Below are 26,882 nucleotides of genomic sequence, written 5' to 3' on the forward strand. Positions count from 1 at the left end.
TACTAGAAGCGAGCTGCGGTTTAGGAGCAGGTCAGCAGATGAGGACAGGTGGGGAGGTAAGAGGGAAGGGGAGATGAATATTTGTTTGGAGAGTGCAGGGGTTTGGGGATAGCGAAGGAGAGTGAGGAGGAGTGGAGCAAAGACTGTGAGGGCGTAAGTGAACATGGTGTGAATTGGGTTTTCAAGTGGGAATAAGGGGGAAGGAGCAAGATGCAAGTGAAAGACACAGTTAAAGAAGTAGAGTTCACCTTCTGGTCACTTCTGGGACATTTCTGGTATATTTCTGAGCACTTATGAAGCACTTGTAGAAGTACACAGACCAAGGTACACAGACCTAATGCCCTAAATTTATACCAGTCTCATTACACAAGATGAACAGCAGGTGAGCAAGAGAGAAGGAAGCAGATCAAAGAGTTACACCATGTATGGAAACAACTCACAGGAGAGAAGACAACACATAACTAATTACACATCAGAGATAGGTCAGTTTAACATATCAATATCAGAAACAGCTTTAAGTGTGAAGACAGAGCAGGAGAATAGATATGTATATGTCCCCATCCCCTCCTGTGATGTGTATATGCCCCCAGTCCCTCCTGTGATATATATATGTATGTATATACATATGCGTATATACTAGTATATAGAGTATATGGAGATTATATATATATATATACAGTGCCTACAAGTAGTATTCAACCCCCTGCAGATTTAGCAGGTTTGATAAGATGCAAATAAGTTAGAGCCTGCAAACTTCAAACAAGAGCAGGATTTATTAACAGATGCATAAATCTTACAAACCAACAAGTTATGTTGCTCAGTTAAATTTTAATAAATTTTCAACATAAAAGTGTGGGTCAATTATTATTCAACCCCTAGGTTTAATATTTTGTGGAATAACCCTTGTTTGCAATTACAGCTAATAATCGTCTTTTATAAGACCTGATCAGGCCGGCACAGGTCTCTGGAGTTATCTTGGCCCACTCCTCCATGCAGATCTTCTCCAAGTTATCTAGGTTCTTTGGGTGTCTCATGTGGACTTTAATCTTGAGCTCCTTCCACAAGTTTTCAATTGGGTTAAGGTCAGAAGACTGACTAGGCCACTGCAACACCTTGATTTTTTCCCTCTTGAACCAGGCCTTGGTTTTCTTGGCTGTGTGCTTTGGGTCGTTGTCTTGTTGGAAGATGAAATGACGACCCATCTTAAGATCCTTGATGGAGAAGCGGAGGTTCTTGGCCAAAATCTCCAGGTAGGCCGTGCTATCCATCTTCCCATGGATGCGGACCAGATGGCCAGGCCCCTTGGCTGAGAAACAGCCCCACAGCATGATGCTGCCACCACCATGCTTGACTGTAGGGATGGTATTCTTGGGGTCGTATGCAGTGCCATCCAGTCTCCAAACGTCACGTGTGTGGTTGGCACCAAAGATCTCGATCTTGGTCTCATCAGACCAGAGACCCTTGAACCAGTCTGTCTCAGAGTCCTCCAAGTGATCATGAGCAAACTGTAGACGAGCCTTGACATGACGCTTTGAAAGTAAAGGTACCTTACGGGCTCGTCTGGAACGGAGACCATTGCGGTGGAGTACGTTACTTATGGTATTGACTGAAACCAATGTCCCCACTGCCATGTGATCTTCCCGGAGCTCCTTCCTTGTTGTCCTTGGGTTAGCATTGACTCTTCGGACAAGCCTGGCCTCGGCACGGGTGGAAATTTTCAAAGGCTGTCCAGGCCATGGAAGGCTAACAGTAGTTCCATAAGCCTTCCACTTCCCGATGATGCTCCCAACAGTGGAGACAGGTAGGCCCAACTCCTTGGAAAGGGTTTTGTACCCCTTGCCAGCCTTGTGACCCTCCACGATCTTGTCTCTGATGGCCTTGGAATGCTCCTTTGTCTTTCCCATGTTGACCAAGTATGAGTGCTGTTCACAAGTTTGGGGAGGGTCTTAATTAGTCAGAAAAGGCTGGAAAAAGAGATAATTAATCCAAACATGTGAAGCTCATTGTTCTTTGTGCCTGAAATACTTCTTAAGGCTATGTGCGCACGTTGCGTAAATTCATGCAGTTACGCTGCGCTTTGCAGCGCAGCGTAACTGCATGCGTCCTGCGACCCCTGCACTGTCTATGGAGACTGTGCAGGGGCTGTGCGCACGTGGCGTTTAAGAGCGCAGCGCTTCGGCTACTGCCGAAGCGCTGCGCAAAAAGAAGTGACATGTCACTTCTTTCCTGCGCTTTGCCGGCAGCTCCTGCTCTGTCTATGGGAGGAGCTGCAGGCAGAGCGCATGGAATCGGCGCTCACTACGGACATTTCTGCAGCGATCTAAAGCGCACATGTGCTCTTCAGATCGCTGCAGAAATTTCTGCAGGCTAGTACGCAACGTGCGCACATAGCCTAATACTTTAGGGGAACCAAACAGTTCTGGTGGATTGAGGGGTTGAATAATAAATGACCCTCTGAATAAACTTTTCACAATTTAAAAAAAAAAAAAAAAAAGAAATAACATTCTTTTTTGCTGCAGTGCATTTCACACTTCCAGGCTGATCTACAGTCCAAATGTCACAATGCCAAGTTAATTCCGAATGTGTAAACCTGCTAAATCTGCAGGGGGTTGAATATCACTTGTAGGCACTGTATATATATATATATATATATATATATATATATATATATATATGTGTGTGTGTGTAAAAATATATACAAAGTATCACTGTAATTGTGCGGACTTGGAGAATCATTCTGTTAGGTCATTTTTAGTTTAGTTCATGGTGAACAGCATAAAATTATTATAATAATAATAATAATAATTAATAAAAAATAAAAATCACTTCTCAGTTCTCAGTACATTATTTGGTAAAATTAAAAGTGTGAATAAAAACTATTTTTGGCAGGAAAATAACAAAAACAAGCCCTATAGCAACAGAAAAAAAAGCAAACGTTATGGCTTGAAAGAGGGAGAAGGAAAAAAAAAAATAAGCACATAAAGAGAAATCTTCCGGTAGCAAAGGGGTTAATGATCGTGACTCGTGAAGTTCTGCGCCCACTAACGTTGACTACTAGTACTACACCCTAACAATGACGGCACACAAAGCGGAAGTGACCATAAGGCAGAACTGCATTCAGATTTCCATAGCTGGATTAATCTATGGATTATCTGACTACTAGTTATGGAGCCTATTCACATAATGAGATGGTCGTGCCTTACTGTGAAAGTCTTTCCAGAGCTCTCCAGCTGTACCTCAGGCCTCACAGTCACATATTTCCTGCCGATCTGCTGCAGCAATAAACTAGAGCTAGAGGAGACTGCAGTCTCTGCACCACGTACACTGAAATAAACGTGCAGCTGCCACTCTGTTAACTGGCTCGTTGGTCTAGGGGTATGATTCTCGCTTTGGGTGCGAGAGGTCCCGGGTTCAAATCCCGGACGAGCCCTTCTTTTGGTAATTTCTATTTTCAAGCTGTTATGGGATAGTTTGGGTTTATGAATTTATTGTTACTAATAAATTATGATAATATAGAGATTTTATCAAATAAATCACGTGTCATAATAAATGAAAACTATTAACTGCATTTGCTTATGGTGTGCAGCATAGTATGTATGCTCAGTACTCAGCGCTGATTTGGTCCCTTGCATTAGAGGAGCGCGCCCGGTCACACAGGGTTATTCTGTCACGTCATTAACTCGGTGTAATGTCATCAGCCCTTTATCAAAACATGAATGAAGTCGAGTCCATGGATTACCACAGATAGGCTGTAATTCACACAATGTATTTTATGCAAAACTACATAAGGTGACAGTTATTAGGAAACTACCTCAGTGGGTGACAGGTATTAGGAAACAACATCAGTGGGTGACAAGTATTAGGAAACTACCTCAGTAGTGACAGGTATTAGGAAACTACCTCATTAAGTGACAGGTATTAGGTAACTACCTCAGTAGTGACAGGTATTAGGAAACTACCTCATTAAGTGACAGGTATTAGGAAACTACCTCAGTAGGTGACAGGTATTAGGAAACTACCTCAGTAGGTGACAGGAATGAGGAAACTACCTCAGTGGGTGACAAGTATTAGGAAACAACATCAGTGGGTGACAAGTAGTAGGAAACTACCTCATTAAGTGACAGGTATTAGGTAACTACCTCAGTAGGTGACAGGTATTAGGAAACTACCTCATTAGGTGACAAGTATTAGGAAACTACCTCAGTAGTGACAGGTATTAGGAAACTACCTCATTAGGTGACATGTATTTGAAAACTACCTCAGTAGGTGACAGGAATGAGGAAACTACCTCAGTGGGTGACAGGTATTAGGAAACAACATCAGTGGGTGACAAGTATTAGGAAACTACCTCATTAAGTGACAGGTATTAGGTAACTACCTCAGTAGGTGACAGGTATTAGGAAACTACCTCAGTAGTGACAGGTATTAGGAAACTACCTCATTAGGTGACATGTATTTGAAAACTACCTCAGTAGGTGACAGGAAAGAGGAAACTACCTCAGTGGGTGACAGGTATTAGGAAACTACCTCAGTAGTGACAGGTTTTAGGAAACTACCTCAGTGGGTGACAGGAATTAGGAAACTACCTCAGTAGTGACAGGTTTTAGGAAACTACCTCAGTGGGTGACAGGAATTAGGAAACTACCTCAGTGGGTGACAGGTATTAGGAAACTACCTCAGTAGGTGACAGGTATTAGGAAACTACCTCAGTAGTGACAGGTATTAGGTAACTACCTCAGTAGGTGACAGGTATTAGGAAACAACATCAGTGGGTGACAGGAATGAGGAAACTACCTCAGTGGGTGACAAGTATTAGGAAACAACATCAGTGGGTGACAAGTATTAGAAAACTACCTCAGTAGGTGACAGGTATTAGGAAACTACCTCATTAAGTGACAGGTATTAGGTAACTACCTCAGTAGTGACAGGTATTAGGAAACTACCTCATTAAGTGACAGGTATTAGGAAACTACCTCAGTAGGTGACAGGTATTAGGAAACTACCTCAGTAGGTGACAGGAATGAGGAAACTACCTCAGTGGGTGACAAGTATTAGGAAACAACATCAGTGGGTGACAAGTATTAGGAAACTACCTCATTAAGTGACAGGTATTAGGTAACTACCTCAGTAGGTGACAGGTATTAGGAAACTACCTCATTAGGTGACAAGTATTAGGAAACTACCTCAGTAGTGACAGGTATTAGGAAACTACCTCATTAGGTGACATGTATTTGAAAACTACCTCAGTAGGTGACAGGAATGAGGAAACTACCTCAGTGGGTGACAGGTATTAGGAAACAACATCAGTGGGTGACAAGTATTAGGAAGCTACCTCATTAAGTGACAGGTATTAGGTAACTACCTCAGTAGGTGACAGGTATTAGGAAACTACCTCAGTAGTGACAGGTATTAGGAAACTACCTCATTAGGTGACATGTATTTGAAAACTACCTCAGTAGGTGACAGGAAAGAGGAAACTACCTCAGTGGGTGACAGGTATTAGGAAACTACCTCAGTAGTGACAGGTTTTAGGAAACTACCTCAGTGGGTGACATGAATTAGGAAACTACCTCAGTAGTGACAGGTTTTAGGAAACTACCTCAGTGGGTGACAGGAATTAGGAAACTACCTCAGTGGGTGACAGGTATTAGGAAACTACCTCAGTAGGTGACAGGTATTAGGAAACTACCTCAGTAGGTGACAGGTATTAGGAAACTACCTCAGTGGGTGACAGGAATTAGGAAACTACCTCAGTGGGTGACAGGAATTAGGAAACTACCTCAGTGGGTGACAGGAATTAGGAAACTACCTCAGTGGGTGACAGGAATTAGGAAACTACCTCAGTGGGTGACAGGTATTAGGAAACAACATCAGTGGGTGACAAGTATTAGGAAACTACCTCATTAAGTGACAGGTATTAGGAAACTACCTCAGTGGGTGACAGGTATTAGGCAACTACCTCAATAGGTGTCATGTATTAGGAAACTACTTCAATATGTGTTAATTTGTGATTTTTACTGCATCTCATCATTACTGTGGTTCCCGTGTGGTAGGGGGTGGGGAAACTCTGGCCCTCGGGCCATTTTCAGCCCACAATGACCTTTTTCTGCAGCCTACGGGTACATTCCCAGGTACTGCAGTACTCAGGCGGCAGCTGTGTTCCTGAAGGCTGCCAGCCCATTAAATCCCAATGTATGATGCAAGGACACACGCATCATTCACTACTGAACGCTGCATCCGCATACAATTAGGTCCTCACGTTGGCTTGTGCCTGCGTGCTCAGGGCAGACTTTGTGGGCAGGGTAAGCACAAGATGCGCTCCCATCCCACTGAAGTAGAGGAGCAGCAGCTACACATTTTCCTGCTGTACAGGCCTCCCATACTGGGGCTGTGACTCCTCCCCCCAGTACTGTAAGGCCCTGTGCGCACTTACCGTTTTTTCCAGCGGATTTCCTGCGGTTTTGCTGCATGTTTCACTGCAGAAAATGTTACATAGTTACTAAGGTTGAAAAAAGACCTAGGTCCATCTAGTTCAACCTTCCTCCACCAGTTCTACATTTTGTCACGAAATCCTTCATAACCGACAGTTGTGTATTGAGGAAATCATCCAGCCCTTTTTTAAAAGCTGTTGTAGTATCTGCCATTACTACCTCTTGTGGTAGGGCATTCCACAATCTGACTGCTCTAACTGTAAAGAACCCTTTCCTATTTAGCTGTTGGAATCGCTTTTCTTCCACTCGCAGTGAGTCCCCTGGTCCTTATTATTGTCTTCGGAAGAAATAAGTCATCTGCCAGTCCTTTATATTGACCACACCTGTATTTATACATATAAATGAGATCTCCTCTGAGACGTCTTTTTTCTAAGCTAAACATATCTTTTTCAACTTGTCATCATATGGGAGGCCTTCCATTCCTTGTAGTAGTCTAGTTGCCTGCCTTTGAACTGACTCTAACTTCTGAATGTCCTTTTTAAAATGTGGAGCCCAAAACTGGATCCCATATTCCAGATGTGGCCTTACAAGTGATTTATAGAGGGGTAACAATACGTTGGGATCACGGGATCTAATCTCTCTTTTTATACACCCTAGAATCTTTTTTGCTTTTGCAGCTGCTGCTTGACATTGAGTGCTGCTGCTCAGCTTATTTGTAATGAGAATACCCAAGTCCTTCTCCTGTTCTGTAGTCCCAAGTTTACTTCCATTTAATGTATACGCAGTTATAGGATGGGCCTTTGTTCCTGCTGGAGGGTGGAAATCTGGCAGCATTGTCTGTACCTGAGGCAGGAGTATCTTTTGACGGGCTTTCCATGGAAATGCATCTCTTACTTTAAACCATCTATCATCTTCACTATGGTCTCCTGAGGAACCATTTTATGGGGAAACGCGTCGAGGCGAAGAGGCAATATCACCACATGTGCCATTTATATATAACGGAGTAAATAAGCACACTGAGAACTGCTATATTAATGCCAACAAGCAAAATCTACCTGATCCACAGGAGTGGAATGGCTTAATGATCCTGATCAAACAATGGAACATTGCTGAGTATTGGCTTAACCCTTTAGTGACGGAGCTAATTTTCACCTTAATGACCAGACCAAATTTTGCAATTCTGACCAGTGTCACTTCATGAGGTTATAACTCTGGAACGCTTCAACGGATCCCGGTGATTCGGAGATTGTTTTTTCGTCACATATTGGACTTCATGTTAGTACCAAATTTAGGACAATATTTTTTGCGTTTATTTATGAAAAAAATTGAATATTCGCAAAAATTTTGAAAATTTAGCAATTTTCAACTTTTGAATTTTTATACCGTTAAACCAGAGATTTCTGTGACACAAAATAGTTAATAAATAACATTTCCCACTTGTCTACTTTACATCAGCACAATTTTGGAAACAAAATTTTTTTTTGTTAGGAAGTTAGAGGGGTTCAAAGTTTATCAGCGATTTCTCATGTTTACATCAAAATTTACAAAACCATTTTTTTAGGGACCACATCACATTTGAAGTGACTTCAATAGGCCTAGATGACAGAAAATACCCAAAAGTGACACCATTATGAAAACTGCACCCCCCAAAGTACTCAAAACCACATTCAAGAAGTTTATTAACCCTTCAGGTGCTTCACATGAACAAAAGCAATGTGGAATGAAAAAAAGCAAAAATTAAATTTTACCTAAAAATGTTGCTCTAACCCAAATTTATTCACTTTTAGAAGAAATAACACAACAAAATAGACCCCAAAACTTGTTCCCCACTTTCTTATGAGTGCGCCGATACCCCACATATGGTCAGAAACCTCTGTTTGGATAAATGGGAGGGCTCGGAACAGAAGGAGCAATATTTGAATTTTGGAAAGCAAATTTGGCTGAAATAGATTGCGGGCACCATGTTGCATTTACAGGTCCGCTAAGGTACCTAAACAGAAGAAATCCCTCGCAAGTGACACCATTTTGGAAACTAGACCCCTCAAGGCTTCTATCTAGGGGTATAGTGAGCATTTTAGATCCACAGGTACTTCACAGATTTTGTTAACGTTACGTTGTCATATTGAAAATTTTAATAATTTTCTCAAAAATGTTGCTTTAGCATCAATTTTCTCATTTTTCAAGAGGTAATTCCAAATATTTGACCTCAAGGTTTGTTAACCACTTTTTTATGAGCGCGGTGATACCTCACATGTGGTCTGAAACCTTTGTTTGGACAAATGGGAGGGCTTGGAACGAAAGGAGCAATATTTGAATTTTGGAAAGGAAATTTGGCTGAAAAAGATTGCGGGCACCATGTCACATTTGGAGGACCCCTAAGGTACCTAAACAGCAGAAACCCCGCACAAGTGACCCCATTTTGGAAACTAGGCGCCTCAAGGAATTTATCTAGATGTTTGGTGAGTACCCTGAACCCCCAGGTGCTTCACAGAATTATATAACGTTGAGCCATGAAAAAAAAAAAAAAAAATTTTACCACAAAATTGTTATTTCAACCAGGTAGCTTTTTTTTTCCAAGAGTAAAAGGAAAAAATTCATCATAACATTTATTGTGCAATTTCTCCTGAGTTTGGCGATACCTTATATGTGGTGGAAATCAACTGTTTGGGCGCATGGCAGGTCTCGGAAGGGAAGGAGTGCCATTTGACTGCAAAATTGGCTGGAATCAATAGCGGACGCCAGGTTGCATTTGGAGAGCCCCTGAGGTGCCTAAACAGTGGCGGTCCCCCACAAGTGACTCCATTCTGGAAACAAGACACCTCAAGGCTTTTATCTAGGTGTATAGTGAGCAGTTTGAATCCACGAATACTTCACAGAATTTGATAAGCTTAGGTTGCCATATTGAAAATTTTCATTTTTTTCACAAAAATGTTGCTTCAGCATCAAATTTCTCACTTTTTCAAGAGACAACAACAAACCGTGGACCCAACAGGTTATCCAATGTCTTATGAGCACAGGGATACCCCACATGTGGCCAAAAACCTCTGTTTGGATAAATGGGAGGGCTTGGAATGGAAGGAGTACCATTTGAATTCTGGAAAAGTTGAGATAAATTGCGGGCACCATGTCACATTTGCAGGGCCCCTTGGGTACCTATACATTAGAAACCCCCCACAAGTGACTCCATTTTGGAAACTGGATTTTATTCAGGAGTATAGTAAGCATTTTGAATCCACAGGTACTTCACAAAAATGTTGCTGTAGCAACAAATGTCTCACTTTTAGGCTATGTGGCCATGATCCAGCGACACGGCGTCTAGTACACAGTGTCAGCCTTCCTGCAGAGATGTGAGTGTTGTCCACGGGAGAACGCAGCTGCCCATGCCCACGATTTGGGTTCAGGCCGCTGTGGAGCTCTAATTAATTATGCTCTAACATAAATTGACATGCTGAGGCTCGGGAAGCTGCGCCACACGTCAGTGTATGCTGCGGAGAAAAGAAGCACAGTGGGCACGGGATTTCTAAAAATCCTTCCACTGTGCTTTTACTGCACAACGCAGCGCTATGGACGCAGGGAAAACACTATGGACACACTCTGCGCCCAAAACGCTGCAAACCCCGATTGTGGGCACACAGCCTAAAATGCTACAATGGATGAATGGATAGATGTCAAACAAATATAACGTCCCACCCCCTGCATATTCTAAGCTGGCGCCCTTTAGTGCCTTTCATGTGGCACTAAAGGGTGCCTAGCCTTGTATTTAGCCCCCCAAAAAATTAATAATTAAAATAAACGACGTGGGGTCCCCCCTATTTTTGATAGCCAGCTAGGGTAAAGCAGACAGCTGTAGCCTGCAAACCACAGCTGACAGCTTCACCTTGGCTGGTGATCAATTTGGAGGGCTCCCCAGGCGGTTTTTTAAAAAAAAAAAAAACATGGGGTCCCCCCCAAATTAGATCACCAGCCAAGGTGAAGCGGACAGCTGGGGTCTGGTATTCTCAGGGTGGGAAGAGCCATGGTTATTGGACTCTACCCAGCCTAAAAATAGCAGGCCGCAGCCGCCCCAGAAGTGGCGCATCCATTAGATGCGCCAATCCTGGCGCTTCGCTCCAGCTCATCCCGCGCCCTGGTGCGGTGGCAAACGGGGTAATATACGTGGTTGATACCAGCTGTAATGTCACCTGGCATCAAGCCCTGGGGTTAGTGATGTCACGGCATCTAAACAGATACCCGACATTATTTTTTTCTATTACTTGACTGGGTTAGTAAAGACAAAAAAAAAATTTGAAAAAAAAACTCCCCGAAACATTCCTCTTTTACCATTTTATTTAAAATAAATAAATTCCGGTCACTGTAATCCATTTTGGAGGTCCCACGCCGACTCTGGATCTTCTAGAATATGGGGGACACGTTCAGGGAACGTATCCCCCATTTTCTGGAAGAGCAAGCTCTCCATGAGCAGTGTGGGTGCAGTAATCTGAGAATACTGCACTCACACTGCCCCGGTCCAACCTAGGGCAGAGTGACCTGCAGTAACCTCATTCTAGAATATGAGGGGCACACTCACAGAACGTACCCCCCCATTTTCTAGAACAGCAGTCTCTCCATGTGAGGAGTGTGGCTGCAGATTACCGCACTCACCCTCCCCCGGTCCACAGTGGAGCAGCCTGTGCAGTAGCGACGTCAGCGTCCCTGCTTGCAGGGATCCAGCTGACAGCCGCTGTCTGCGCATGCGCCGCCAGCTTTCAAGAAGGAGGCGGCGTGATCGCGGGGCCGGAGCACCAGCAGCCAGGTAACGTAAAACCGGGGGCTGGGGGGGTGACGGCGGGATCTGGGGACAACTTTCTGCCGCATGTGACGTGTCACATGCGGCAGAAAGAGCAGGATGAATGCGGCCGCCATCTTCCATGCTCCGGAGGGGGGAGGCGGGAGGCGGCTCTGGAGAACCGGAGGGGGCTCCGGGGACCAGAGATCTCCGGTGTACCGGAGGAGGGGTCAGGGGGAGGACATTTCCCTCCGATCTGAAATGTTTGATCATTTCAGATCGAAGGGAAATGAATGCAGAGCCGGCGGCGGAGGGAGTTTTCAGCGCGCGTCGGCGCCATCTTGGATTTTCCGGAGAAAGGGGGGGGTGTTTGATAGATTTCTCCGGTACCGGGGGCTTTGGGGGGCACTAAGGGCTCATATTTATTTCTCATCTGACATGTTTGATCACGTCAGATGAGAAATAAATCAATTTTACCGGCCATTTTTTTTTTTAATGTTGTCGCCGGTATACGGTGTATACCGGCGATCGCATTAACGGGGTCCAGAAAAAACACCCCGATTCATAATCTGGGGGGGGGTCTCAGCTACCCCCGGTAGCTGAAACCCCCGAGATTTTCGGTCGCTGGGGGGGGGGCGCTACAGGGTTTATTCGGGCCGCCGCTTTAAAGCGGCGGAACAGAATAAGTACCCTGTTTTGCCGCCGCTTTAAGTTGTACGGCCGTCGTTATGGAGGTTAAAAAAGCTTTGTGTGTCTACATTGTATCAAACTGCTTTTGTGTGATATTATATGTATCTATTGGGTCCGGCTGAGATCCGGATAATCTGCTCCTGACAAACAGGGACGGATGGGGAGAATATCCCACAATTTTGGATTTTAGAGATCACCTTGTATTAATGTTGTGATTGTCACATTTTATTATTGAAATCAATAAAATTTTGTACTTGGGAATAATTTCCTCTATAGCATTTATGTATATTCCCCGACTTATAGTCAATTTAAAAACACATTGTACTTTGATAGCCATAAATTTAGGATATTTTTTTTGTGTATTACTGTGAAAGTACCATCAATATTTGGTGAAAATGTAAAACATTTTGCAATTTTCAAAGTTTGAAATTTTATGCCCTTAATCCAGAAGTATGTCACATACAATAATTAACATTAAACACACTTTACATCAGCACCATTTTAGAAATAAAATTTATTTTATTAAAAAGGGTTAAAAAGTTCAGTTTCTCAATCAAAGTTTACAAACCATTTGTTTGTTTTTTTTTTAAGAACCATATCACATTTGAAGTGACTTAGCAGTGCTGATAGGACAGAACCCCCCCCCCTCCCCAAAACACCAGTTTAAAAACTGCACCCCTCAAGGTTCTCCCCCCGTAAAAAAATAAATAAATAAATGGGTTAATAAACTTATTAGGTGCTTCACAGGAAATAAAGGGAACCTGTCAGATCCAATATGCCCCCAGGCCCACGAGCAGTTCTGGGGGCATATTGCTGATTCCTGCATCTAGTAGCAGATAAAAAGGGATCTTTAGAAATACTTTCTAAAGATCAATTATCGTAAGCTAATGAGCGAGGGGACTAGTCCCAGGGCGTTAGTTCCCCTGGCTAGTCTGCTCCATTAGCATGTTAGTACACCCCTGTGGGTGTGCCAACATGCTAATGAATGCACAGAGTCAAGATATTTATCTCACACCTCTCCACCGCCATCGCGTCCAACGGGGGATTTCGGCTCAGTACACATGACCCCGGAGTTTGTGTTATGCGCACTACTTCACTTTGATGCCAGGACGCATACACCCGGCTTCATAGTGCGCATTATCAACACTCCTGGGTAATGCGCACTGAGCCAAAAGCCAGTGTCTGGCAGCGATGGCAGCCGGAGAGGTGAGATCATCCTCTGACACTGCACATTCATTAGCAGGTTAGCACACCCCCAGGGGCGTACTAACATGCTAATGGAGCAGACAAGCTAGGGGAACTAACGCCAAGGGGAATAGTTCCCTCGCTCATTAGCATGCGATAAAAAGATCTTTAGAAATACTTTCTAAAGATCCCTTTATCTATGCTAGTGTATACAGGGACAGTTAGGCAGGAATTAGCAAAATCCACAGAGAACTGCTCGTGGTTCTGGGTGCACAATGGACCTGGCAGGTTTCCTTTAACCCTTCCCGACCATGGACTTACCCATATGTCCTGATGGCAAGTGCATTCCTGACCAGGATCACCGCCAGGAACTCTGCCTACCTGTCAGCCAAGTCCCAGCTCTCGCAGCCAGAGAGAGTCCCCACGCTATCCCTGGCTGTTTAATCCCCCAAATGCTGAGATCAAGATTCAGGGGTCTGGGAGAGGGAACGCGCTCCTTCTGCAGTCCGATCGGTGCCCCTGATGGCAGGAACATTATCACAGAGGCGGTCAATGCAGCACTGACAATTATAATGTATTGTAATGCTGGTGCATTGCAGTACATTAAACCTGCAATAAAAAGCAATGTCCTACATAGGAAGTAAAAAAGAAGGGAATTTTGTTTACTTACCGTAAATTCCTTTTCTTCTAGCTCCAATTGGGAGACCCAGACAATTGGGTGTATAGGCTATGCCTCCGGAGGCCGCACAAAGTATTACACTTAAAAGTGTTAAGCCCCTTCCCTTCTGCCTAGATGTGAAGCCCCACAAGTGCTGTGTCGGTGCATTACCTTCAGGGACTCCACGCAGCTGGATCTTGTCACAGGTAGGAGATCTTCTATTTAGGATTGTCGTGACGCCACTCTCAGAATTGCGGTCAGTGGGGACCGCCACTGCAGGTTAAGGGATGCCTGGGGCTGATGGTGGGTGCAGTCAGTTGTAATAGCCTCCTGAGAGTGAGGCAAGCCCCAGGGCCCTGTGTAGGTGTGTAGAACCACAAGGCGCAGAATAACTCCACACAATCAGAATGTCTTTCAGGGGTTTTACTCACAGTTGATGGCAGGGTGAGTAACCCGGGCGTAGCTGGGATGAACCAGGCTGGAACCAGGTATCCTTCAGGCTGACTGATGAGGGTGGCTACCGACTCGCCTTCCTTAGCCCTTCTGTGGTTTGTGGTAACCCCGACTTTTAGTCCCTATGGGGGTCACCCAGGGAAGTAGCTGCTCCCCTCGTTTGTTTGCCGTTTGCTTGTCGCCTGGACCAGATCACTCCAGCTGCTTGCCTCCTGTGAACTATGGGCCATAACTGTGGCTACGTGGCTGCGGCTTTTGTGGTGTTGTGGCGTGGGCTTTAAGGGCCCCACACCGGCAGGTTTAGCAAGGAAAGGTGGATCTATCCCCGCATCGGGATCTGCCGCCCGTTTGGGCCTGGTACTCCCTGACAGTCTCCTTACTTTCCACTACACTGCTCTCTCTCCAGCTGTGTGTGGTGTTCGGGCAGCACTACCAGGTGACCGTTCTCCCCCGTCGGTAGTCACTGCGCGGACGCTGTTAGACTGCAACAGCTCCAGGGTCTGCTTCTGCTCTTCCTGAGCTGCACACTAAACTGGCTCACTCGTGGGACCTGCACTGCTGCTCCTGTCTGAGCTCCTCTTCCATGCTCCTCACTCCTCCACACTCTGCTTCAGACTGTTCTCTCCTCCTCCTCTTTTCCCTTTTGTGCCTGCCTACGCCACCTAGCAACCAGGCTCTCTACCACACCCCTTGAGTGGAGATGGAGGCTTCGCCCCCTCCACTCCTCAAGTGGAGGTGAAGGCTTTGCCCCCTCCTGGGATCCCCAGGGGTCCTCTCAAAGGTACATGTGTGAGACCTGATCACTATGCGCCTGTGTAGTCACACCTCGGTCAGCCTTCTGGATTACCTGTATTGTACTGTCCCCAGCATGGGTGCAGTACTCAGTGGTGCCTGACCAGGTCAGGGGCGCCACATATACACCCCCCGTGCTCCCACGGGCTCCTCAGTTTTGGTGCAAAAGCAAGAAGGAGGAAAAAGAATTATAAACTGGTTTAAAGTAACTTCAATCCGAAGGAATATCGGAGAACTGAAACCATTCAACATGAACAACATGTGTACACAAAAAAACAGGGGCGGGCGCTGGGTCTCCCAATTGGAGCTAGAAGAAAAGGAATTTACGGTAAGTAAACAAAATTCCCTTCTTCTTTGTCGCTCCATTGGGAGACCCAGACAATTGGGACGTCCAAAAGCAGTCCCTGGGTGGGTAAAATAATACCTCGTAAGAGAGCCGTAAAACGGCCTCTTCCTACAGGTGGGCAACCGCCGCCTGAAGGACTCGTCTACCTAGGCTGGCATCCGCCGAAGCATAGGTATGCACCTGATAGTGTTTCGTGAAAGTGTGCAGGCTCGACCAGGTAGCCGCCTGACACACCTGCTGAGCCGTAGCCTGGTGCCTCAAAGCCCAGGACGCGCCCACGGCTCTGGTAGAATGGGCCTTCAGCCCTGAGGGAACCGGAAGCCCAGCCGAACGGTAGGCTTCGAGAATTGGCTCCTTGATCCACCGAGCCAAGGTTGATTTGGAAGCCTGTGACCCTTTACGCTGGCCAGCGACAAGGACAAAGAGTGCATCCGAGCGGCGCAGGGGCGCCGTACGAGAAATGTAGAGTCTGAGTGCTCTCACCAGATCTAACAAGTGCAAATCCTTTTCACATTGGTGAACTGGATGAGGACAAAAAGAAGGTAAGGAGATATCCTGATTGAGATGAAAGGGGGATACCACCTTAGGGAGAAATTCCGGAACCGGACGCAGAACCACCTTGTCCTGGTGAAAAACCAGGAAAGGGGCTTTGCATGACAGCGCTGCTAGCTCAGACACTCTCCGAAGTGAAGTGACTGCTACTAGAAAAAACACTTTCTGCGAAAGGCGTGAGAGAGAAATATCTCTCATTGGCTCGAATGGTGGTTTCTGAAGAACTATCAGCACCCTGTTCAGATCCCAGGGTTCTAACGGCCGCTTGTAAGGAGGAACGATGTGACAAACCCCCTGCAGGAACGTGCGTACCTGTGGAAGTCTGGCTAGGCGCTTCTGGAAAAACACAGAGAGCGCTGAGACTTGTCCCTTAAGGGAGCCGAGCGACAAACCCTTTTCCAGTCCAGATTGAAGGAAGGACAGAAAAGTGGGCAAGGCAAAAGGCCAGGGAGAAAAACCCTGAGCAGAGCACCACGAGAGGAAAATTTTCCACGTCCTGTGGTAGATCTTGGCGGACATTGGTTTCCTAGCCTGTCTCATAGTGGCAATGACGTCTTGAGATAACCCTGAAGACGCTAGGATCCAGGACTCAATGGCCACACAGTAGTAAAAAATTATGTCTGGCTCACTGTGTATAAACTAGGTGCCCAGAAAGAATACCCAAATCTTATCATCCGATAGAAACCTATGTTGCTCTAGTCTCTAGGGATATTGATCATACACTGAAATCAATTAATGATGGGCACTACAAGATTAAACACAATCTTACCATTGAGGAAAGTCGCGCCATACAGAATCTTAAAAATAATCCGACCATTGTTATCAAACCGGCTGATAAGGGAGGGGCCATTGTGATACTTGACAAGAGGTACTATATTGATGAGATTCTGGGCCAACTTGGGGACATTGACACTTATTTACCCATTCAGCGAGATCCCACTTCTCGCATACAGGGACTCATCAAGGGCATCGTTGATTCTTATCTCACCAATAATACCATTGACCAAGGTTTGGCTGAATTTCTGATTAAACTCCATCCTGTAGTACCTGTGTTTTATACATTACCAAAGATCCATAAAAACATGAATCACCCTCCTGGCCGCCCGATTGTGGCTTCCACAGAATCCGTCTTGTCTCCACTTGCTATTACCGTTGAAAAGATTCTTACCCCCCTCATACCCAGAATTAAGTCGTATCTGAGGGACACGTCTGACTTTTTATCACATCTGCAATCCATTGGACCATTACCACCCGATTGCCTCTTAGTCTCTTTTGATGTGAATAGCCTCTACACCAGTATCCAACATTATGATGGCATACAGGCAGTTGAGTGGTTTCTCAGCAAACACAGCACCTATTCTCCCTCACAGAATAAATTTTGCTTGGATCTCCTCCGATTGGTCTTGGAGAATAACTTCTTTCTCTTCCAAGATCAATTCTATCTACAGAAACGGGGTACCGCTATGGGCTCGAATTTAGCACCCCCTTATGCTAATATATTTATGGAATACTTTGAGGAATCTTGCATTTACCGACATGTTCTGTGGTTAGAACACTCTGTGAGTTGGAAAAGGTATATAGACGACATTTTCATGATTTGGCGCGGTGACCTTTCTTCTCTATTGCAATTCTATACTGACATGAATTCCTTCAAGCTTGGTCTCTCCTTCACCATCCATCATGACAATCACAAAATTAATTTCCTGGATACCATGGTCATTCTGTCAGGGGGTTCCCTCAGTACTGACTTGTTTGTTAAACCAACCGATCGCAATAGTCTGTTACATTACACCAGTTGCCATCCCCGTCACACTAAACAAGGACTCCCCATTTCTCAGCATAGACGAGTCGAACGGATAGTGTCTGACCCTGTACAACGAGGTATTAGAGCTATGGAGATGAGTGACAAGTTCCTCCAAAGGGGATACCCCAGTGAAATTGCGGATAAAAAATCTTCTCACAGACCCACCAATGACAGAATGGCCCCTCGTATCACATGCGTGAATACATATCATCCCTTTTCTCCCCTAATTAGGGGAGTCATATGTAAACACTGGCCACTCCTCGGTAAATCCTACCCTGAGGTTAGGGAGTTCGACTCACTTCCTTTATTCTGCAATAAGAGACCGCGCAACCTCCGGGATAACTTTGTCAGGGCCGACATTGGTTCTGATAAGTCCATATCGAAACAGACCTTTCTTGGTACTCCCAGAAAAGGAAATTTTCCATGTCATCACTGCGTGCAGTGTAACAACCTTACCAAAGGGGACACCTTTACTCACCCTCTGTCGGGCCGCATCTTTCCTATACGTGGTTTTTTCACGTGTGAATCTTCCTTTGTGGTTTATTTGATCAAATGCCCTTGCGGTCTCGGGTATGTTGGAGAGACCACCCAACATATCCGGGACCGCATTAGCAAACACAAATCCACCATACGATGCAAACAGGTCCTTCTGCCTATTCCATATCATTTTATTACACAGGGTCATACCATTGCCCAACTCAAGTACCAGGTACTTGAACACGTCCCTTCCCCTAGAAGGGGCGGTAACCGCATTCGCACCCTTAAGGAGAGGGAGTCTTTTTGGATCTTTACCTTGAACACTCTAGAACCCAAGGGTCTAAATAGGGAGCACGACATGTGTTTATGATACCATGCCTATTGCCACTTTGTCCCTTTTATACATGATGGTGAGATGAAACCCTGTCTGCAATCTAGTGACACCAACATTGTCTATGGGGTTGGAGATATATTACATGGTGACTCATAGTGATCTCTTTGTTTAGCTTTTTGCGAGATTTCAATGCAAGGACTGTAAAACATGCCTATTGCCACTTTGTCCCTTTTATACATGATGGTGAGATGAAACCCTGTCTGCAATCTAGTGACACCAACATTGTCTATGGGGTTGGAGATATATTACATGGTGACTCATAGTGATCTCTTTGTTTAGCTTTTTGCGAGATTTCAATGCAAGGACTGTAAAACACCAGTATGAGGGTTTAGTCATGACATGATTTTTCATTTATATAAACCTTGTCTCTAATCTTTTTTTCTCTTTGTTTATAGGCACCCCCTATTTGATCCCACACTCATCGGCACCGGCATCTGGTCTCCACTGTATAGTCACCATCTTCACCTGTGTAAGAATGACACCGGCACTATAGATGTAGCTATAGTACGTACTCTCATATATCCCCCACACACATACACCCTGGCTTGTGCTCTGTGCCCGGCTCGTGCGTTGTGCAAATAGCCAGGCACGTCGCACGGGCGGCGCGCATTCCACCAGTCAGTTCACCTCCATCCCACATCCTTTGAGCCAGCTTACACGCCCCCTGTCCTCCGTCCTCCTCACTGTTCTGTTGGTCGCCCCCTGCGCATGCGCGGTGCCGACGACGGCACTGCGCATGCGCGGCGTGCGTTCCACGGACAGCACACTGCGTTCCACAACCCGGAAGTGGGGTTGTGGACGCTCACCTCCCCTCCTGATAAATAGGCTCCAGCAACACAGCCGGTCGCACTTTCCCAGGGGCCTATACCCTATGCCACCACCGCCAGGTATGTCTCATCTGCTCTCCTTCCACCTCACGCCATATGGGCTACTACTGATAGTGCCACCCATGTTCTTTTTTCCCTCAGAACCATTCACTTTACTGCTGGCCAGTTTGTTCTTTGTGCCCAATATATCTTACCAGGTATGTGCTCCCCTAGTACTATGTCACTGGTCTCTTTTTTGTAGTATACATTATTCTTGATTGATTGGCCTCACATGGTCTTTTTTAGTCCCACAGGGACAGATAGCCTTTTGCCTACGGTTACAGCTCCTTATGGTTTCCCCCTGATTGCCTGTTAAAGGTAGTTTATACTATTAGCCAGTGCAATCCTGAGGATATGTACTTTATACTGGTGTTACTCTGCCTATGTATGAACTCTTTTTTCATATGTGTCATTTACAGCATATGTATGTCTTTGAGGTAACTGAGAACCAGTCAGTGAGAGAGTCTTTTTGTGCTGCCATCTATACTCACATTGTGTTACAGGTAGTATGTCTATCTAATATACTTGCTTCCATATAATATACTTGCATGGATGTTGTTTTCCCGGTCACGCTGTCTGACGCACACCTATATGATATTTATATTCATGTTGGCCTTCTTCTAGACATATCCACTGTCACGGATTACCTCCAGCTCTGGTTTTCAGGTTACCGTGTACCAATACATGAGGTAGAGACCTATACTAATGTATTCCATATTGCTGTTACTCGTCCTTGTATGTAACTTCTCTGTTTTATACATGTTGTTTCAGTACATGCATTAAGTGGAGGTTACAGTGAACCATTCAGTGAGGGGTTCTTATTTTCCTCTCACCTACTACCAAACACTACGCATTATTCCAGGTAGTATATCTATCTATCTCGTATATGTAATATGCCCCTATGTGTTACTCCCTGACACTAGAGTGTCAACTATACTGTATACTTGAGTGAGGCTCATATCCAGGTTAATTCCCATCTAGTAACAGCTACAACCGCAGATTGTCTTGATCTGGGTTCTGCTCGCCACCCTAGGCCAGTACAAGAGGCCTATAAACAGTCCTGTTCACTTACTCTCAGTACGCCATATATGAGAAGATATGTGTGTTGTATTAGTTTCCTACTGTTGTGATGCATCACATATCATGTATTTTCCTTTTAGACGTAGGATCGTAACCTCATGATCACCCATACCTTTTGGTGATATCCAGTTCCTACTGAACTCACGTCTCCGCATTATGATATAGGTGGGTTCATGCTTGCTGTACTAATAAGATTAACACCGTGCACCTTTCAACCTAATAGGTCATGTATGTGTTGCAATTATGTCATTGTACACCACCAGGAATCGTGTGCTACTTGAAATAATTGGTTGGTTGACGGCATCAGTCACTATATGATGCTTATTGTGAAAATTCTCTTCATAATTTTTGTGATATCATGTAATGATGTATTTTTGTAATCATGTAATGATGTATCTTCTATGGTTTTCTTTGATAGATAATTCTATCCTTGATAACGACTAAGACGTCGAAACGTTGGATGAATTTATCTTTATTGCACTAATAAAATTGATTCTGCATTCAAAGAAAAAATTTTTTCATGCTCTTATTCATCTCAGTGTGCCAGAATTATTCTTCTTTTCAATGGCCACACAGTCAGGTTGAGGGCCGCAGAATTCAGATGGAAAAACGGCCCTTGAGATAGCAAGTCTGGTCGGTCTGGTAGTGCCCACGGTTGGCCGACCGTGAGATGCCACAGATCCGGGTACCACGACCGCCTCGGCCAGTCTGGAGCGACGAGGATGACGCGGCGGCAGTCGGCCCTGATCTTGCGTAACACTCTGGGCAACAGTGCCAGCGGAGGAAACACATAAGGGAGCTGAAACTGCGACCAATCCTGAACTAAGGCGTCTGCCGCCAGAGCTCTGGGATCTTGAGACCGTGCCATGAACGTCGGTACCTTGTTGTTGTGCCGGGACGCCATGAGGTCGACGTCCGGCACCCCCCAGCGGCAACAGATCTCCTGAAACACGTCCGGGTGAAGGGACCATTCCCCTGCGTCCATGCCCTGGCGACTGAGATAATCTGCGTCCCAGTTTTCCACGCCTGGAATGTGAACTGCAGAGATGGTGGAGGCCGTGGCTTCCACCCACATCAAATTCCGCCAGACTTCCTGGAAGGCTTGCCGACTGCGTGTGCCGCCTTGGTGGTTGATGTATGCCACCGCTGTGGAATTGTCCGACTGAATACTGATCTGCTTGCCTTCCAGCCACTGCTGGAACGCTTTCAGGGCAAGATACACTGCCCGTATTTCCAGAACATTGATCTGAAGCGAGGACTCTTGCTGGGTCCACGTACCCTGAGCCCTGTGGTGGAGAAAAACCGCTCCCCACCCTGACAGACTCGCGTCCGTCGTGACCACCTCCCAGGATGGGGGTAGGAAGGATTTCCCCTTCGATAATGAAGTGGGAAGAAGCCACCACCGAAGGGAAGCTTTGGTCGCCTGAGAGAGGGAGACGTTCCTGTCGAGGGACGTCGGCTTCCTGTCCCATTTGCGTAGGATGTCCCATTGAAGAGGACGCAGGTGAAACTGCGCGAAAGGAACTGCCTCCATTGCTGCCACCATCTTCCCCAGGAAGTGCATGAGGCGCCTCAAGGGGTGTGACTGGCCTTGAAGGAGAGATTGTACCCCTGTCTGTAGTGACCGCTGCTTGATCAGCGGAAGCTTCACTATCGCTGAGAGGGTATGAAACTCCATGCCAAGGTATGTGAGCGATTGGGCCGGTGTCAGATTTGACTTTGGAAAATTGATGATCCACCCGAAACTCTGGAGAGTCTCCAGGGTAGCGTCGAGGCTGTGTTGGCATGCCTCTTGAGAGGGTGCCTTGATCAGGAGATCGTCCAAGTAAGGGATCACCGAGTGACCCTGAGAGTGGAGGACCGCTACTACAGTAGCCATAACCTTGGTGAAAACCCGTGGGGCTGTTGCCAGGCCGAACGGCAGTGCCACGAACTGCAGGTGTTCGTTTTCTATGGCGAAGCGCAAGAAGCGCTGGTGCTCTGGAGCAATCGGTACGTGGAGATAAGCATCTTTGATATCGATCGATGCAAGGAAATCTCCTTGGGACATTGAGGCGATGACGGAGCGGAGGGATTCCATCCGGAACCGCCTGGTCTTTATGTGTTTGTTGAGAAGTTTCAGGTCCAGGACAGGACGGAAAGACCCGTCCTTCTTTGGGACCACAAACAAGTTGGAGTAAAAACCGTGGCCCTGTTGCTGAAGAGGAACAGGGACCACCACTCCTTCTGCCTTCAGAGTGCCCAGCGCCTGCAGAAGAGCCTCGGCTCGCTCGGGAGGCGGGGATGACCTGAAGAATCGAGTCGGGGGACGAGAGGTGAACTCTATCTTGTAACCGTGAGACAGAATGTCTCTCACCCAACGGTCTTTTACCCGTGGCAGCCAGGCGTCGCAAAAGCGGGAGAGCCTGCCACCGACCGAAGATGCGGAGTGAGGAGGCCGAAAGTCATGAGGAAGCCGCTTTGGTAGCGGCACCTCCGGTGGCCTTTTTAGGACGTGACTTAGACCGCCATGCGTCAGAGTTCCTTTGATCTTTCTGAGGCCTTTTGGACGAGGAGAATTGGGACCTGCCCGCGCCCCGAAAGGACCGAAACCTCGACTGCCCCTTCCTCTGTTGGGGTATGATGGCCAAACAATCGGTTGGCCAAACAATCGGTCGCCAGAAATTGGCAAACTGGTTAAGCGCTTTTTGGAAACAGAATCTGCCTTCCATTCCCGTAGCCACAAGGCCCTGCGGAGTACCACCGAATTGGCGGCTGCAACTGCCGTACAGCTCGCAGAGTCCAGGACAGCATTATTAGCGTAAGACGCAAATGCCGACGTCTGAGTGGTTATGGACGCCACCTGTGGCGCGGACGTGCGTGTGGCTGCGTCAATTTGCGCTTGACCTGCTGAGATAGCTTGTAGCGCCCATACGGCTGCGAACGCTGGGGCAAAAGAAGCGCCGATAGCTTCATAGATGGATTTCAACCAGAGCTCCATCTGCCTGTCAGTGGCATCTTTGAGTGAAGCCCCATCTTCCACTGCAAGTATGGATCTAGCTGCCAGTCTGGAGATTGGAGGATCCACTTTGGGACACTGAGCCCAACTTTTGACCACGTCAGGGGGAAAAGGATAACGTGTATCCTTAAGGCGCTTAGAAAAACGCTTATCTGGACAAGCATGGTGATTCTGGACTGCCTCTCTGAAATCAGAGTGGTCCAGAAACATACTCGGTGTTCGCTTGGGAAACCTGAAACGGAATTTCTCCTGCTGAGAAGCTGACTCCTCCACCGGAGGAGCTGAGGGAGAAATATCCAACATACGATTGATGGACGCAATAAGGTCGTTCACTATGGCGTCCCCGTCCGGAGTATCAAGATTGAGAGCGGCCTCAGGATCAGAATCCTGATCAGCTGTCTCCGCATCATCAACCAGAGATTCCCCCCTCTGAGACCCTGCACAATATGATGATGTCGAGGGAAAATCTAAGCGAGCTCGCTTAGTCGGTCTGGGGCTGGGGTCTGTGTCAGAACCCTCAGCCTGGGATCCATGAGATACCCCGGGAGGACATTGTTGGTCCAGCTGAGGTGGGCCAGGGAACAAAGATTCAACAGAGTCCCTGTGCTGAGATACCGGCCTGGACTGCAAGGCTTCTAGTATCTTAGCCATAGTCTCAGAGTTTTGCAAACTCCGTCCCCGTCACCTGAACAGTGTTAGCAGGTGGCTCCCCCTGGGCCCCTCTTAGCAGAGGCTCCGGCTGAGTAAGTGCCACAGGGGCCGAACAGTGCACACAATGAGGGTCAGTGGAACCTGCCGGTAGCGGGGTCGTACATGCGGCGCAGGCAACATAATAAGCCTGTGTTTTGGCACCCCTGCCTTTCGTGGGCGCCATGCTATTATCTTCCCTGAGTAACACAATAGGGTATATAGCCAGAAATCAACTGTGCACCATACAGTGTAAAACATATATACCATAAACATATAATGTTACACTACTGCACAATGGGGCTAGCACCACAGGTGCTGCTTACCACCCGCCTAAAGCGGTTGTGAGGCCACCAGAGTCCCTGCCTGGGTCTCCCAGACTTTGTCCCCCTCTGCTGCGTCCGAGGAGCTGACAGGAATGGCTGCCGGCGTCCTGAGGAGAGGAGGGAGCCGTGGGCGTGACCCAGAAAGTGCGGGAACTGGTGCCCGCACTGTGCACAGTGAGGGGGGTGGAGTATGCAAAGCATGCTCCAGCCCTCAGTGCTGCTCGTTCTGTGCAGCGTCCCACCCTTCCCCTGCCTGTCAGGGCTGTGGGCGGGAGGAAAGGAAACTAGGCCGCAAAAAGCCGGGGACTCTAGTAATAAACGCGGACGCCGTAAAAGCGCGGCCGGCGTGAAAGTCCCCGGCGCACTACAAGTCACAGCCGCGCCGCAGTGTTTCCATGGCCGCGGCGGTCAGTGCGGCAGTCCCTATACATAAACACACTCAGCAACGCTGAGTGTGTAATGGCACATATTAACCTGGTCAGCACCGTGGTCCCCGGTGCACTAGCACACCCAGCAAAGCTGGAGTGTTGCTGTGCGCGGTCCCCACCGGGATACAGAGTACCTCCAAGTAGCAGGGCCATGTCCCTGAACGATACCCGGCTCCTATCCAGCAGGCTCCACAGGAGTTGTGGATGAAGCGCGGTCTCAATGCCTGGAGACCGATAGGATCCCACTTCCAGAGCCCTAAGGGGGATGGGGAAGGAAAAACAGCATGTGGGCTCCAGCCTCCGTACCCGCAATGGATACCTCAACCTTACAACACCACCGACAAGAGTGGGGTGAGAAGGGAGCATGCTGGGGGCTCTATATGGGCCCACTTTTCTTCCATCCGACATGGTCAGCAGCTGCTGCTGACCAATCTGTGGAGCTGTGCGTGCGTGTCTGACCTCCTTCGCACAAAGCAAAAAACTGAGGAGCCCGTGGGAGCACGGGGGGTGTATAGGCAGAAGGGGAGGGGCTTAACACTTTTAAGTGTAATACTTTGTGCGGCCTCCGGAGGCATAGCCTATACACCCAATTGTCTGGGTCTCCTAATGGAGCGACAAAGAAAATTAAAATATCAATGAAGGGAATTTTGTTACTTACCGTAAATTCCTTTTCTTCTAGCTCTTATTGGGAGACCCAGACGATTGGGTGTATAGCACTGCCTCCGGAGGCCACACAAAGCAATTACACTTAAAAGTGTAAGGCCCCTCCCCTTCTGGCTATACACCCCCAGTGGGATCACTGGCTCACCAGTTTTAGTGCAAAAGCAAGAAGGAGGAAAGCCAATAACTGGTTTAAACAAATTCACTCCGAGTAACATCGGAGAACTGAAAACCGTTCAACATGAACAACATGTGTACCCGCAAACAAACCAAAAATCCCGAAGGACAACAGGGCGGGTGCTGGGTCTCCCAATAAGAGCTAGAAGAAAAGGAATTTACGGTAAGTAACAAAATTCCCTTCTTCTTCGGCGCTCTATTGGGAGACCCAGACGATTGGGACGTCCAAAAGCTGTCCCTGGGTGGGTAAAGAAATACCTCATGTTAGAGCTGCAAGACAGCCCTCCCCTACGGGGAGGCAACTGCCGCCTGCAGGACTCTTCTACCTAGGCTGGCGTCCGCCGAAGCATAGGTATGCACCTGATAATGTTTGGTGAAAGTGTGCAGACTCGACCAGGTAGCTGCCTGGCACACCTGTTGAGCCGTAGCCTGGTGCCTGGTCCCACGGCTCTGGTAGAATGGGCCTTCAGCCCTGATGGAACCGGAAGCCCAGCAGAACGGTAGGCTTCAAGAATTGGTTCCTTGATCCATCGAGCCAGGGTGGCCTTAGAAGCCTGCGACCCTTTGCGCTTACCAGCGACAAGGACAAAGAGTGCATCCGAACGGCGCAAGGGCGCCGTGCGGGAAATGTAGATTCTGAGTGCTCTCACCAGATCTAACAAATGTAAATCCTTCTCATACCGATGAACTGCATGAGGACAAAACGAAGGCAAAGAGATATCCTGATTAAGATGAAAAGAGGATACCACCTTCGGGAGAAACTCCTGAATGGGGCGCAGCACTATCTTGTCCTGGTGGAAGACCAGGAAGGGAGTCTTGGATGACAGCGCTGCCAGCTCAGACACTCTCCGAAGAGATGTGATCGCTACCAGAAAAGCCACGTTCTGGGATAGTCTAGAAAGTGAAACCTCCCTCAGAGGCTCGAAGGGCGGCTTCTGGAGGGCATAGTACCCTGTTTAGATCACATGGATCTAACGGCCGCTTGCACGGGGGAACGATATGGCAAACCCCCTGTAGGAACGTGCGCACCATAGGAAGGCGTGCCAAACGCCTCTTGAAAAAAGACGAATAGCGCCGATACCTGACCTTTAAGGGAGCCGAGCGCCAAACCTT

At 47.1% G+C, this 26,882-nt stretch overlaps 1 long non-coding RNA gene and 1 other non-coding gene across 2 annotated transcripts in view; both read left to right on the forward strand.

Annotated features, from left to right (window-relative positions):
• Positions 1-19,042, forward strand: part of LOC142297078 (uncharacterized) — a 136,794-nt gene extending 117,752 nt beyond the window's left edge. The window contains exon 3 of the long non-coding RNA XR_012751731.1: positions 18,943-19,042. This is a non-coding gene — a long non-coding RNA (uncharacterized LOC142297078). The remainder of the gene's footprint in view (positions 1-18,942) is intronic.
• Positions 3,359-3,430, forward strand: TRNAP-UGG (transfer RNA proline (anticodon UGG)). The gene has a single exon. It is a non-coding gene; the product is annotated as a tRNA-Pro (tRNA).
• Positions 19,043-26,882: the final 7,840 nt, after the last annotated feature.

The sequence above is a fragment of the Anomaloglossus baeobatrachus genome, chromosome 1 (genome assembly GCF_048569485.1).
Source record: "Anomaloglossus baeobatrachus isolate aAnoBae1 chromosome 1, aAnoBae1.hap1, whole genome shotgun sequence".
NCBI classification, from domain to species: domain Eukaryota; kingdom Metazoa; phylum Chordata; class Amphibia; order Anura; family Aromobatidae; genus Anomaloglossus; species Anomaloglossus baeobatrachus.